The sequence below is a fragment of the Chiloscyllium plagiosum genome, unplaced genomic scaffold, assembly GCF_037043375.1.
Source record: "Chiloscyllium plagiosum isolate Xiang-an unplaced genomic scaffold, Cpla_swu_hap1 HiC_scaffold_16, whole genome shotgun sequence".
Taxonomy (NCBI): domain Eukaryota; kingdom Metazoa; phylum Chordata; class Chondrichthyes; order Orectolobiformes; family Hemiscylliidae; genus Chiloscyllium; species Chiloscyllium plagiosum.
Window position 1 is genome coordinate 92,595,923 of NW_028270154.1, and position 9,732 is coordinate 92,605,654.

At 39.6% G+C, this 9,732-nt stretch overlaps 1 long non-coding RNA gene across 1 annotated transcript; it reads left to right on the forward strand.

Annotated features, from left to right (window-relative positions):
* Nucleotides 1-2,650: 2,650 nt before the first annotated feature.
* On the forward strand, nt 2,651-9,500 carry LOC148147595 (uncharacterized). Its single transcript, XR_015759688.1, has 3 exons — nt 2,651-2,733; nt 9,069-9,256; nt 9,398-9,500. It is a non-coding gene; the product is annotated as an uncharacterized LOC148147595 (long non-coding RNA).
* Nucleotides 9,501-9,732: the final 232 nt, after the last annotated feature.

The following is a 9,732-nucleotide window of genomic DNA, read 5'->3' on the forward strand; positions in this document are numbered from 1 at the left end:
CTGCTGAAGTTGTATGCTAACCTTTTGTGATTCATGCATGATAATCCTCAAATTCCTCTGTGCTGCTGATTTCTGAAGCTTTTCTCCATTTAAATAATATTTAGCTCTTGTATTTTCCTGCCAAAGTACACAATCTCACATTTTTCCACATTATATTCGATCTACCAAGTTTTGCCAATCGTTGAACCTGTCTGTATTTTTCAGCAGCCCTTATTGAGATTATTGCTGTTTCCTTTTATTTTTCTCATGTATTTGGTTTAGAATTATGAGTTGAGCTTAATGGTTAAACTTTGAACCACTGCCTGTTTTAAAGAAGAAAAGAACAAAGAGAGATATTTATTGCTGAGAATTGGCCTGGAATGTAGTTTAACTACTGATCTAAGAGCACTGTGGATGAATTGGCACTGAGTGGTTGATACAGTCAGGGGTGGCAACTGGTTGGATGTTGAATTGGTCAATCAAGTGAGGACTGCTGCTAACCAGCCAACCACAGAGAATGTTGATTGAAAAGAAAAAGAAAGGGAGAAGGAACTGGTTTTGACTGGTTTTTGGCAGGAGTAGTTTTGGAAGCATCTGTTTTGCTTTTTCTCTTGCTTTCTCTCCAGTTATTGAATTGTTGAATGTTCTGAGAAAAGAATCTGAGTCTATAAGAAATGAATAAATATTTCTGGAAATCTGCTAAACTTGTTTTTATTCACTGTGTCCAGGGAAATTATTGGTCTTTAGCCCCATTTTAATTTCCCAAATGCTTTTTTCACTCATGATAATTATTGTATTTATTTCATTCCATTATGGGGCTCTTCATTTTTCAGTATTTTTAAAATGCTATTAATGTCCTTTATCCTGAGGACTAAGACCAAATATTTATTCAACTCCTCTGCCATTTTCAGGTTACCCATTATTGTTACCCCAGCCTAATTTTCAAACAGCCTTTGGCCTTTTTCTCCCTTTTTATATATTTTATGAAGTTCTTACTGTCCATTTTTATATTACTTACAACATCTGTTGTTGGTTTTTAAAACTTTCCCAATCCTCTAGGTTGCCATTCGTTCTTTGCCAGATTGTATTTTTTTTCTTTCAATTTGACGCTAATCCTTAACCATGGTTAACCATGTTTGGTTTATCTCCTTCCTAGAATCCTTCATCATTGACCTATGTCTTTTGTTGTAAGTCATGTTATGTCATTTTTCAACAACTGTCTTAACTGCAACTCCTTTCCTAGTCCCACTCTGTCTAGCATTGCCCCCATTCCTTTGATATTAAGATTACTTAAGATTTGTATGGTTGTTTCTAATCCAGGGTTTTGTTGCCAAAACAAATGCTAAACCTCACCATATTTCTGTCATTATTTTCCAGGAGATTTTTTACTCTCAGATCATTTGTCAGACCTGTCTCATTACATATCATCAGTTTCAAAATAAATGGTCTCTTGTTGGATTCACAACATATTGTTCTATGAAACTAATCTGAATACATTCTATGAATTCCTCCTCTGCCTATCATTGCCAATTTGATTTTTCCAATCCACATGAAGATTACAGTCATCCATAATTAATGCACTGTCTTTTTTAAACATACTGTCATTATCTCCTAATTTATTATCTGCCCCATAGTATAGACTATTAGGTCCAGTACCATCTTCCCCTTGCTATTTCTTAATATAGATTCTGCTTCTGGTCCAATATTGTTTCTTGCTATTGTACTTGCTCTGTCTCAAACTAGTAAAACTATTACACCATCATTTCCTTCCAGCCAGTCCTTTTAGAATTGAATGACCTAATCTTTGTGGTGTGGCCAACCTCTGGAACAAAGTGTCATTTTCCCCATCCCTGATGAGGAGTAATATCCACAACTCAGATTCCACCTCCTCAGCTAAGACCCAAAGCATCTTGAGCTGAAAACACTAATAATGTTTTCCCTGGGTCACCTTGATGTTCAGTAACTTCCATAAGCAGCAGCAGCAACCCATCACCCAACATGCCATCATCATTGTATTTTGTTTAAATGATTAATTAATTACTCTGGTATCCTAGCTCTTTAAACTTCATTGTCATTTTTAACTCCAGTATCCACCTTCTACTTAATAGGGAACTGTGAGGGAGGTCATTGAGTAAGGCATCTACAGCGGTCAAACCAACCAACTCCTTGAAGAGACAAAGGTTCATTTCAGAGAAGGAGGGAGAAGAATCAGACAGCTAAAGGATTTCTTCAACCGTTTGTACTCATAGGCTCCATTCTGCATAAATATTGTGTCTTCCGTGGGTTGACATTAATTTCCATTAGGTTTGTAATGACTGATGCTAGTGGAATAAAAGATCCCAGGTCCATGATTTGTGGGCTGTCTGTTTCTTCAAATTTCACATCATATTTGGATTTGAGTGTGGATGAAATTATGAAGTAGTAAGTAAGACAGGGTAGCAGAACATCATGAGTTCCAGATACTCATGAGCAATAATTAATATTGGCTCCATCAAATCTAATTGCCATAGTTGATATCAAACTCTTCATGATAATGTGTTTCTCAGTAAGTTCAATGATTAATATAAATTAATGTTCTTAAACTGATATTCATCCTTATATTACACAGGAAGTTCCTATTTTTTGATTCTATTTTCCTGCTATAGGTACCCAGAATGAAAGTTGAAAACCTAATTTCTTCAGTTGCTTTGGCTGCTCGTGTTTCAGTTTTGATCTTCTTTTTTGCAATCACTGTGGTCCTGTGCCAGTGGAAATGTAAGTCATGCCATTTAATAACTGGCCATAAGCTTCAAAGTAGTTGCAGATGTTTTTCTGTGCAGACAATTTTTGTTCTTTATATGTTGTACGATGTTTTGAGAGTTGAAGAAAAAATACTTTATTTCATCTAGATAATGCCAGGTTAGATATGTAACTGTACTCATTCACTGTTCTTCACAAACATATTAGAGTAGAGTAGCTTTTATTTGTCATCTCTACCAGATACAACTGATACAGTAAAAAACAAGACAGTGTTCCTCCAGGACAGCACAAACTAACGATCGCACACAGTATAAAGTGCATAAGAAGGGCAAAACACACAAGGTACAGTGTAGTCAGAAAATGATCATTAATAAACATTTTTCTTGCAGCAATTTTAAGTTGTGTAAAGAATTTCAAATAGAAAAGAGTCTGATTATACTGTGTTAATGAGCCTGATGACTTGGGGTGAAGAAACTGTTGCGCAGTCTAGCTGTGAGAGACTGAATGCTCTGGTATCTTCTGCCAGACAGCAGGAGAGGGAAGAGTTTGAGTAAGGGGTGTGTGGGGTCTTTCACAATGCTCTTAACCTTTCGGATGCAGCGTAAATTTCTGTAATGGATTATCATTCTAGGGACTGACCAGGGCGTAGAGGTCTTTTAAATAAAGTTTATTACAAGAAGTAAAATCATCTTGTGTAAATAAATACTTTCTAAATGCAGGGCTAGATTTGCTTGGTACCAATTTTTGTTTATATTCTGGGTGTTGGTTTGCTCACTGAGCTGGAAGGTTCATTTTCAGATGTTTTGTCACCCTACTAGGTAACATCTTCAGTGAGCGTCCGGACAAAACCTCAACTAGAACCGAAATCTGAGCTACTTATGTTTATATTCCTGTGCTATTCAGTAATATTTTAGCAATAATAACACGTGTTATCAGATAATTCCAATTTTGTAGCAAAAATGTTTTCATACATATGTTTCATAAATGGAGGATGGTTGACCCTCAGTCGGAGTTAGGGGAATAGGGAATCTGATTAACTGTAAGGTGAACACAGCCTTCTGAAAGTATGGAGAGAAATATTAAGTATATGAATAGCGTTCCAAAATGAAGCGCCCATATTGGTTGAAGGTTGGCACCAATGTTGCTAGTAACTCCAGCCACTCTAGTATTGTTCCATGTTAGGGCTTAGGTTTATTCAGGTCCCTCCCCTGATTCCAGCACTACTCCCATCAGCTCGCTTGGGTTCTTTTCAATTCAATGAGTTGCTTGTCTAATCTTTAACCCATCATAGGGGCTGTAAGTGCCCTTGTGGAAGCTGAAGAGCACAAAGAATGATTAAATCATGACAATGAAGAAAGTAGAAAGTCAGAAACATTGCCAAAAGTTCGATCTTCTGGAAGTATATTGTTAGTTTTGACAAGAAAACAGCAAACACTGCTCGTTTGCTGGCTCTTTGTGAACATGGTTTCTACACCTAAAGTCTGAACCTATTTCCTTTGGCCAAGACACTGACAGTGTACATCCACACCTCTCACCACCCATTCTTTTCCCATTGAGAGGCTGAGGGCGTAGCTTTTATCACCTTTTTTGGGGAGGTGGTGATATTCCCAGTACAGACTGTTAAATATTAAGCAGAGACAATGGGCCTACATTCTTCTTCTACAGGGGAATAATTTTGGGATTCTGTGATGTGAATTTTCCAGTAACCAATGGAAGTAGCCACACAAGATTTATTATTCTAAGGCATTTAATGGAACAAACTAATACTTTATCATCATGGACCAAACATTATATAGTCAGCATCTAATCCACTAAACTATAGAAAATAAATTTTCCTTATTACTCAATCAACACAAACAAAAGCTTCATAACACATTTATATATTACAATAGATACATAGCCTTGTTGATGAAGTCCTAAAATCCTCTTGGTTTTTGAAGAGGCTCCTTTCTCTCAGGGTGAGTGTTCTAATGCCTTTTTAAAAGTCCTTTCACCCAGTCAGCTGGGTGCCATCATGCAGGTTGCCAGTAATAAGGCACATTCTAGCAACTCCTGGTCTTTAAATTGCTATTTCTCATTTCTTCAAATGGAACATATTTGTGCTAGCACTAAGTTTGTGGTTACCAACTTTTCCCTCACTTGGCAGAGGAGCAGATGTCTCAGCTCTCTGGAGTAAAATTTAAATACCAATCAAGCATTTAACTGGGCAGTAGTAAAACTTACCTTGATAAAGGACTCCAGGAGTACCACTCCCAAATTCTTGGGAGATGTTGGTCATGCAGAGACTGAGTACTCTGCACAGAGCACAGAGGAGAATCATGGCTGCTGCATCCACCACTGGCCCAGGATCAGCCTGTTACCCAGGCCACAGGTGAATGATGTTGACATGACTATGTATAGCACGGCTAATATTCAGTCCTCCTTTTGTCACATGTCACCACTAAACATTTTATCTTGTCAACATTATAAGGTGTAACAACTCTGAACGTGACAATTAAGATTTAGAGTCCAGTTTACCTGAGTTCTTAGGTCCAATCTTTGCATGTTTGAGTGTGTGTGTGACTAAGTATATGTAACATTGTGTTTAACTTGGGCTAAGTGCATGAGAATAAATACCATTGCAAGGTTTGTGAAGGTTTGTAGCTCAGGTTGAGATTTAGGGTGTAGGTTTGTTTGCTGAGCAGTAGGTTTGATATCCAGACGTTTCGTTACCTGGCGACCTCCAAGTGAAGCGAAGCTGTTGTCTCCTGCTTTCTATTTATATCTTTCTCCTGGATGGGGTTCCTGGGGTTTGTGGTGATGTCATTTCCTGTTCGTTTTCTGAGGGGTTGATAGATGGTATCTAGATCTATGTGTTTGTTTATGGCGTTGTGGTTGGAATGCCAGGCCTCGAGGAATTCTCTGGCATGCCTTTGCTTAGACTGCCCTGGATAGATGTGTTGTCCCAGTCGAAATGGTGGCTTTTTTCATCCGTGTATAGGGCTACGAGGGAGAGAGGGTCATGTCTTTTTGTGGCTAGCTGGTGTTCATGTATCCTGGTGGCTAACTTTCTTCCTGTTTGTCCTATGTAGTGTTTGAGGCAGTCCTTGCATGGAATTTTGTAGATGACATTGGTTTTGTCCATAGGATGTACTGGGTCTTTTAAGTTTGTTAGTTTTTGTTTGAGTGTTGGTGGGTTTGTGTGCTACCAGGATCAGACCGGACCCTATCAGACACAGAAAATGCGGTACTAGTCAAAGGATTAAATTTCAATTATCGAGACGCTGACAAGAAGGATTTCCTAGCGGCATTAGAAACCACATTGAAGGACAACAATCTCACGGAAGAAAAACAACAAACGATCAGACAGACAGTTGCACCTACTCTGAGCCGAAAGAGGGAAGGAAACAAACTGAACACACAAGAAAAGAAAGTTCTAGAAAACCTCAAAAAAGACAAAAACACCGTCATATTACCTGCAGACAAAGGTCGGCTCACTGTCATCCTGAACAGAAGGGACTACATCGAGAAAGCCAATGCACTACTCGCAGACACCAACACCTACCAACAGGTGGGGCTAGACCCCACCCCACAACTAGGAAACAATTCCGGACAATTAAACAAGACAGAATTCCAGAAAATGAAACCCGAAGGGACCAATACCCCACGATTCTACAAACTACCAAAAATCCATAAACCAGGAGCCCCCCTCAGACCTATAGTCGCACTACCCGGAACACCAACTTACAGACTGGCCAAAGAACTACACGCAAGACTGAAATACCTAGTAGAAGAGTCACAGCACTCCATCCACTCCACCCAGGAATTCCTAAAAATCATCAAAAACACCAAAATAGAGGAATGAAGCAATGACCTCATTCGACGTAACAGCACTGTTCACCTCCATCAACATCGACCTGGCAAAGGAAACACTTACCACACTTTTAGAAGAGACCATCACACACACCCCAACCACCATTAATCACATTACCAACGAAAACATCATGAAGCTAGTGGACCTGTGCCTCACCACCCACTTCACTTTCAACAACATAATCTACAAACAAACCAACGGCACACCCGTGGGATCTCCGCTATCAGGATTCATAGCAGAAGCAGTAATGCAAAGACTAGAACAAACAGCCCTACCAACCATCAAACCAAAAATCTGGGTCCGCTACGTAGATGACACATTTGTCATCACAAAACGAAACAAGATAGAAGAGACATTTAACATCATCAACAACACCCTCACAGGCATAAAGTTCACCAAGGAGGAAGAAACCGACAAAAAAACTCGCATTCCTGGACGTCACAGTTGAAAGAAAGGACAAGGGAGAACTACAAATCTGCGTATACAGGAAACCGACAAACACTGACCAAATACTTAACTACACCAGCAACCATCCCAACACACACAAACAAAGCTGTATCAGAACACTATTCCAATGAGCCACCACACACTGCAGCACAGATGAACTACGCAAAACAGAGGAGAACCACCTATACAACTTATTCAAGAAGAACGGATACTCAAAAAATACAGTGCGCAGATTCCTCAAGAACAAACCACGACAAGCAGACCAAACACAGCCAGAAACCCTAACCACCTTACCATACATAAAAGAAGTTTCAGAAATGACAGCCAGACTACTAAGACCCTTCGGAATCCTAGTAGCACACAAACCTACCAACACACTCAAACAAAAACTAACAAACTTAAAAGACCCAGTACACCCCATGGACAAAACCAATGTCATCTACAAAATTCCATGCGAGGACTGCCACAAACACCACATAGGACAAACAGGAAGAAAGTTAGCCACCAGGATACACGAACACCAGCTAGCCACAGAAAGACATGACCCTCTCTCCCTCGTAGCCCTACACACAGATGAAAAAGGCCACCATTTCGACTGGGACAACACATCTATCCTGGGACAGTCTAAGCAAAGGCATGCCAGAGAATTCCTAGAGGCCTGGCACTCCAACCACAATGCCATATACAAACACATAGATCTAGATGCCATCTATCAACCCCCTCAGAAAACGAACAGGAAATGACATCACCATAAACTCCAGGAACCCCATCCAGGAGAAAGATACAAATAGAAAGCAGGAGACAACAGCTTCGCTTCACTTGGAGGTCGCCACTGATGATGTTACCTAGCCAGGTAACGAAACGTCTGGATATCTAACCTACAGCCCAGCGAACAAACCTACACCCTAAGTAAATACCATTCTTTATTTTTAAACTTTTTTTAAAAAGTGCAATACTACATTTCCATGTCTCCAGTAGAAAGATTGTACTGTAGTTTTGCACCTTCATGATGGTTCTTAACATTTGGATGAGATTGTGCAGTCTGTAATTTAACACAATTTCTGGTTCACAATTTGTCTGGTTTTAGACAAGAACAATAATCCTGATTATTGGTAAAACTATCTAACTTGATGTTACCAGTGGATATGAATATAATCCAAGATGGAATTCTCTGTGATAGGGTTTCATGATCTGACCCTCTGGATTGAGTATTTTTGATTAGTCATTACCAGGCTCTCTTCTTGTTAAAGCCAATTCTGAACCATTCCATTCAGATCTTAGCTTCTGATTTCCGTGTCTGTGTGTTCCTAATGTTGAGGTCTGTGAATAAATGTTCAACCAACCACTCCTCTATCTATGAAAAAAAATTGAACTCACTTTCCCCTGTTTAAAGTCAGGTTTATTTTCATCTTTAAATTTGCTTTGTGTGATTGAATCCTAGAATGTCTCTTTCTTTGAAATGCGGTTTAATCTCATCCAACATTTTCTTCTTGGATTTCAATCAGTCTAGAATGAAAAGTTTTCTGTCCATCCTGTCGGCAATGTCCATACTGCTGAGAAGTTTTTTCTTGGTAAGATGAATAAAGGTGGTGATGAAGATTGATAAAAGAGTGGTGGTGCTGACATATCCCTGCTTGACGCCTGTAGTGACCTCAAAGGATTCTGTCATATTACCATCATTGAGGACCATCACCGATATCTTGTCATGGAGGAGACAGAGGGTGTTGATGAATTTCACTGGACTCCCAACTTTAGATAGGGTCTTCCATTGCACTTTCTGATTGACTGAGTCAAAAGCCTTGATCAGGTCAGTGAAGGCCAAGTGTAGAGATTGGTGTTGTTCCTGCCATTTATCTAAGAGTTGCTGTGCTTTGAAAATCATGTCAATAGTTCCATGGTTTGGTTGGAAGCCACACTGGCTTTCAGGAAGTATTTCCTTAGAGACTGGGCGAAACTGCCTAGTGGGGATTAGGGCAGTGATCTTTCCAGCAATGGAGAGTAGGCAGATTCCTGGGTAGTTCCCACAATCATTTTGTTTCCTTTCTTGAAGACGGTGGCAATAACCACATTCCGGAGATCAGCAGGAATTTCTTCCTTGTCCAAGATTTTCAGGAACAGTTGATGGAGATGACGGATAAGCTCTGCTCCTTCAAGTTTGAAAATCTCTGCTGAATTCTATCTACTCCTGCGACTTTTCCATTCTTCATGTGTCTGATGGTGGCTTCAACTTCAGTCATGGTAAGTGGGAGTCCAAGATTTTCTTTGGGGACTTGGTGTGATTTCCTCAAACATGTTCTCATTAATGATTGTATCATGGTTTAGGAATTCTTTGAAGTGTTTTCTCCATTGGTGACTGATGTTTTCTCTGTCTGTCAATAGGGTTCCATCCTTGCCCCATGTTGTTTTGAGGCCAAGGGTGTTGGGTCTGGCTTTAGTGGCACTGAAGAAACCCCAGGTGTTGTGCTTGTCAGCAAGATGTTACAGCTCCTTAGCTTTCTCAGGTCATTCTTGGTTCACTAGAGATTAGGGATCATAAATCAGAGTCTAAGGTAACTACAACCTGTAATGTTACCTTATAAATGGATCCAACCTTTGTGCATGCGAGTATGTGACCGAGAACCAAGTGCATGTATTTAATTCAGGCTCATATTTTGTAAACAGCTTCTGAAATATTAAAGCCAAGGATAAGAAAATACATGTCTTTTTCCATACAA